At 45.9% G+C, this 5,982-nt stretch overlaps 1 pseudogene across 1 annotated transcript; it reads left to right on the plus strand.

The window, feature by feature from the left end:
• Positions 1-1,091: 1,091 nt before the first annotated feature.
• On the plus strand, positions 1,092-1,726 carry LOC116525787 (annotated as a pseudogene). Its single transcript, XR_004257821.1, has one exon. The product of XR_004257821.1 is annotated as a protein S100-A10 pseudogene (transcript).
• Positions 1,727-5,982: the final 4,256 nt, after the last annotated feature.

Consider the following 5,982-nt stretch of genomic DNA (forward strand, 5'->3'; position numbering starts at 1 on the left):
CACGCGAAGGACCCTTCAAGGCCCCCGTCGCTGGTCGCTAGTCAGGCACTGCCGCGGACAGCCCTGAGGGTGGGGCCTGGGGCACGCGGGGCGGGGCTCGCCGCTTCACCTTGCAGCCCACGTCTGGTTTTGTCTCTGGGAACATCGGTCTTTTAATATCTAAAATTTGCGATGAAAAACGCGAGTGTAATAGAACAGACCATCTCATATATTCCTACACCCCTGCTTCGAAATATAATTTCTTAGGACCGTGGGCAATCGCTTAACTTTTTTTGGATCTCGGTTTTCTCATCTCTGCATTAGGAGGCTGAAATAAACCTTAAAGTAGAAAGTTCTAAGGTTTTATCTAGTTGAGAATCTTGGTGGCTTAACCTGTGGGATCTCTGAAAGCTCCTAAGAGAAGACATGGCAGCAGCTCAGTCATTTAACAAAGTGATTTGTTTGTTTTCATTTTTACTGTAATCCACTAAGTTGGAAAAAGAAAAGTTAGAAAGACATTTTATTTGTTATCCCTGTAGGACTTTCGTGAGCATCAAACGAGATGACGTGTGAAACAATTTCAATTCTTTTTTGAGACGGAGTTTCGCTCTTGTTACCCAGGCTGGAGTGCAATGGCACGATCTCGGCTCACCGCAACCTCCACCTCCTGGGTTCAGGCAATTCTCCTGCCTCAGCCTCCCGAGTAGCTGGGACTACAGGCGAGCACCACCATGCCCAGCTAATTTTTGTATTTTTAGTAGAGACGGGGTTTCACCATGTTGACCAGGATGGTCTCGATCTCTTGACCTCGTGATCCACCCGCCTCGGCCTCCCAAAGTGCTGAGATTACAGGCGTGAGCCACTGCGCCCGGCCACAATTTCAATTCTTAAGGGGCTTACAGGTGTTATGTGTTATTTATACCATGCTGGTCACTATAAAATAGCTGGAGATCTTAAAACAGCTTAGCATCCTTGAAAATGGGAAAGGGGCTGGGCGCGGTGGCTCACTCCTGTAATCCCAGCACTTTGGGAGGCCGAAGCTGGCGGATCAAAAGGTCAAGAGATCGAGACTATCCTGGCCAATATGGTGAAACCTCGTCTCTACTAAAATACAAAAATTGGCTTCGCCGCCCCGCGTCTAGCTAGCCCAGCGTCCGCCGCGCCTCGGCCAAGGCTTCAACAGACCACATCAAAATGCCATCTCAAATGGAACATGCCATGGAAACCATGATGTTTACATTTCACAAATTTGCTGGGGATAAAGGCTACTTAACAAAGGAGGACCTGAGAGTACTCATGGAAAAGGAGTTCCCTAGATTTTTGGAAAATCAAAAAGACCCTCTGGCCGTGGACAAAATAATGAAGGACCTGGACCAGTGCAGAGACGGCAAAGTGGGCTTCCAGAGCTTCTTTTCCCTAATTGCGGGCCTCACCATTGCATGCAATGACTATTTTGTAGTACACATGAAGCAGAAGGGAAAGAAGTAGGCAGAAACGAGGAATTCCCCTGGCCCTGATAAAAGTTGTCCCAAAGGGTCACTTAAGGAATCTGCCCCACAGCTTCCCCCATATAAGGATTTCATGAGCAGATCAGGACCGTTAGCAAGTGTACAAATAAAATCTAACTCCCATTTGATGAGCAGAGAAAGAAAAGTTAAATGCCAGACAAGCTTTTGATTTTTGTATTGTTTGCATCCCCTTGCCCTCAATAAATAAGTTCTTTTTTAGTTCTGAAAAAAAAAAAAAACAAAAATTAGCTGGGCGTGGTGGTGCCCGCCTGTAGTCCCAGCTACTTCTGGAGGCTGAGGCAGGAGAATTGCTTGAACCCGGGAGGCAGAGGATGCAGTGAACCAAGATTGGGCCACCGCACTCCAGCCTGGCGCCTGGCGACAAAGCAAGACTCTGTCTCAAACAAAAGAAAAAAAAAAAAAGAAAATGGGAATGAGGTTTTGTTTGGTGTGGGCATACGGTCAACAGCAGCCTGGAAAGCAAACAAGAAAATGGGAAATCTTGGAGTGGTTTATCTGTTATGTTAGTGGTTCTCAATTTAATCAGTGCCAACATGGCTTTATAGATGCTGAATCGATCTCTTTGTTTTTTTATAACTGCAATGAAAATGAAAATCAGGGAAAATTTAACCCATCTACAAGCAAAACAAGACAATATCTTGGTTATAATCTGTAATGTAAAGGAGAAAAATTTTACCTTTTTTTTTTTGTAGGGTCAGCAACTCTACTACATAGCCCAGGCTGGTCTCAAACTCCTGGCCTCAAGCAGTCCTCTCACCTTGGCCTTCAAAAGTGCTGAGATTACAGGTGTGAGCCACTGTGCCCAACCAAGATACAAATTTTAAAATAGCAAAATAATGTGTATTTCAAAAGATAAAGGCCAAAACACGTCTACAGTAGAAAATACAAGGAAGTAGTCATTTGTGTGCACCCATACACAATAACTATAAATGAAAAAGCCGCCACTGCAACAGTTGTGTTCTCTTGGTTCCTGAAGCATCGAAGGGCTTATTATTGGTGACATTTTCCAAATTGGTAACCAACAAGCCACTTCTTGGTAGAGTTTTTTTTTTTTTTTTTTTTTTTTTTTTTTTTTTTTTTTGAGACAGAGTTTCATTCTTCTTGCCCAGACTGGAGTGCAATGGTGTGACCTTGGATCACTGCAACGTCCACCTCCCGGGTTCAGGTGATTCTCCTGCCTCAGTCTCCCAAGTAGCTGGGATTGCAGGCATGCGCCACCCCCACGCTATCCTTCCAGATGCTCAGGTCACAAACCTTGCAGACATGTCTGACCCCTCTCCTCTCACATCCATCAGCAAATCCTATCTTGTCTCTGTCTTCAGTAGATATCCAGAGTCCAGTCACTTCTTACCACTTCCACCACCTGAACCTCTGCCTCCCAGGTTAAAGTGATTCTCCTGCCTCAGCCTCCCAAGTAGCTGGGATTACAGGCATGCACCACCACGCCCGGCTAATTCTGTATTTTTAGTAGATATGGGGTTTCTCCATGTGGTCAGGCTGGTCTCCAACTCCCGACCTCAAGTGATCCGCCTACCTCTGCCTTACAAAGTGCTGGGATTACAGACATGAGCCACCGCCCCTGGCTTTTTTTTTTTTTTTAATTTTGTAGTCTGTTGGCTGGACCTCCTGTGGCCCATGCTGGTGTCTCCCTCTTCCCTCCGTGATTGTGACAACCCAAATTCCCCTACAGGCTTCTAAAACACACTCTAGAGGCTGGTATTGTTGAGACACACTAGGCTAAGATGCCTTCTTTTCACTATATATTCCGTGTGAAATTGGTTTGACGAGAGTACACAATAGGATCTGGAAGTGTAAATTAATTTTTTTATTTAAAAAAATCTTTTTTGAGACAGTCTTGTTCTGTTGCCCAAGCTGGAGTGCAGTGGTGAGATCAAGGCTCACTGCAGCACTGACCTCCCAAGCTCAAGTGATTCTTCTGCTTCAGCCTTAGCCTCCCAAGTAGCTGAGACTACTCAGCTGTTGGTTTTTGTTTTTGTTTTTCTTTTTTTTTGAGGTGGAGTCTTGCTCGGTTGCCCAGTCTGGAGTGCAGTGGCACAGTCTCTGCTCACTGCAACCTCTGCCTCCCAAGTTTAAGCAATTCTCCTGCCTCAGCCTCCTGAGTAGCTGGGATTACAGGTGACTGCCACTATACCTAGCTAACTTTTGTATTTTTTAGTAGAGACGGGGTTTCGACATGTTGGCCAGGCTGGTTTCAAACTCTTGACCTCAGGTGATCCACTTATCAGCCTCCCAAAGTGCTGGGATTACAGGCGTGAGCCACTGTGCCCCGGCCTGTTTTTTTCTTTTTTTGAGATGAAGTCACACTCTGTCACACAGGCTGGAGTGCAGTGGTGTGATCTCGGCCCACTGCAACCTCTGCCTCCCGGGCTCAAGTGATCTCCCTGCCTCAGCCTCCTAAGTAGCAGGGACTACAGGTGTGTGCCACCACACCTGGCTAATTTTCGTATTTTTAGTAGAGACGGGGTTTCACCATGTTGGCCAGGCTGGTCTCGAACTCCTGACCTCAAGTGATCTGCCTGCCTTGCCCTCCCAAAGTGCTGGGAATACAGGCGTTAGCCACCGTGCCCGGCTCTCAGCTATTGTTTTAATTTTTTCTTTTTCTTGGCAGAGATGTGGGGGAGGGGTTCACTGTGTTGCCCAAGCCAGTCTTGAACTCCTGGCCTCAAGCGAGCCTCCTGCCTCGTCCACCCAAAGTGCTAGAATTACAGGCATGAGCCACGGCGCCCAACTGGAGGTCTAAATTTAGAGTGAAGAGTTTGAGAAGACAAAAAGTAACAAAGGTGTGATGGAGTAGGCAGATTTATGATTTCCTGAACTCAAAAATTAAGGAAAGGATTTAAGAAGGGGCAAATAGGAGGGGGAGAAAAGTATTTGGCTCCCAAACCAAACTAGAGCCCTTCCTTGCTGAGTTCAGAGGTAAAAGAAAATGAAAGCAAGTTGACATCCTAAGGAAACAAGAGATTAAAGTTAAATAAATAAGGAACCTCAGAATTCTGAGCAATGGTCAGAAAAAAATAGGTGAGAGTACTGTATTACAGACAGATACTTTATGAATTCTTTATTTGGGTGAGTCTGAGACTGTGGCTTTGTAAGAAAGAAGCTGGTTTCAGAAGAGAAAAATTGACAGTGTAGAAATATCTAAAAGGCAAGAGAGAAATACTGATTGGAAAAAGGAGTTTATTCAGAAAGAACGTGATCGTGTATATTATGATACTCATTATTAGAAGTAATGTGCCCATATATTAATTACAATGTTTGGTATATTTTTTCCTAGTTGGCATTCCCAGCACATTCATCTTATTGGCTGTGCATGTATCTGACCCAAAGATCCTGCCATTGGGAAGTGAACATTCTTTTTCTTTTTTGAAACAGTCTTGCTCTGTCACACAGGCTGGAGTGCAGTGGCATGGTCTCAGCTCACTGCAGCCTCAGCCTCCCAAGTAGCTGGGACAATAGGTGTGCACCACCATGCCTGGCTAATTTTGTATTTTTAGTAGAGACAGGTTTTGCTGTGTTGGCCAGGCTGGTCTCAAACTCCTGACCTCAGATGATCTGACTGCCTCAGCCTCCCAAAGTACAGGGATTACAGGCCTGAGCCACCACGCCCAGCCATGGAAAGCGAATGTGCTAATGGGGAGAAGACAGAAAATTAATACGTAAATACGTATGTGGGTTGGGTAGGGGTTGATAAGCATTTGGAAGTGGTCAGGCAAGGCATCACTAGTGAGCCAAGAACGAGGTAAGTAAGGAGCCAGGCTTGCAGGGGATGAAGAGTTCAGGCAGAGGCTGCAGCAGGTGTGCAAATGCTGAGATGAGTGCGATCAGATCACGTCTGGTCCGTTTGAAGAACAAGGTGAGAGTGATCAGAGCAGAATGAATGAGGGCGAACGTCGTAGGAGATGGGGTTTAGGGCAACTTGACCATTATAAGGGCTTGGTGTTTTTGGTTTCTGCTTTTTTAGGGAAGATCCCGCTATGTCACCCAGGCTGGTGTCGAACTCCTGGGTTCAAGCGACCCTTCTGCCTTCGTCTCCCATGTAGCGGGCCTCTTAGGTAGCTAAGATTACAGGCATGAGCTATAGGACTTGGGTTTTTGTTTTGTTTTTGTTTTTGTTTTTGAGATGGGGTCTTGCTCTGTCACTCAGGCTGGAGTGCAGTGGCACAATCAGCCCATTGCAGCCTCGACCTCCCAGACTCAAGTGATCCTCCCATCTCAGCCTCCAGAGTAGCTGGGACTATAGCCACTCTGTAGCATCCACAACACCTGCCAAATTTTTTTCATTTTTTTAATAGAGACAGGGTTTCTCTGTTGCCCAGAATGGTCTTGAACTTCTGGACTCAAGTGATCCTCCCACCTAAACCTCCCAAAGTATTGGGATTATAAGTGTAAGCCACCTCACCTGGCCCAGACTGGTTTTTTTTTTTTTTGAGACGGAGTTTTGCTCTTGTTACCC

Source organism: Sapajus apella, unplaced genomic scaffold (genome assembly GCF_009761245.1).
Source record: "Sapajus apella isolate SASKATOON/1434 unplaced genomic scaffold, GSC_monkey_1.0 scaffold48, whole genome shotgun sequence".
Taxonomy (NCBI): domain Eukaryota; kingdom Metazoa; phylum Chordata; class Mammalia; order Primates; family Cebidae; genus Sapajus; species Sapajus apella.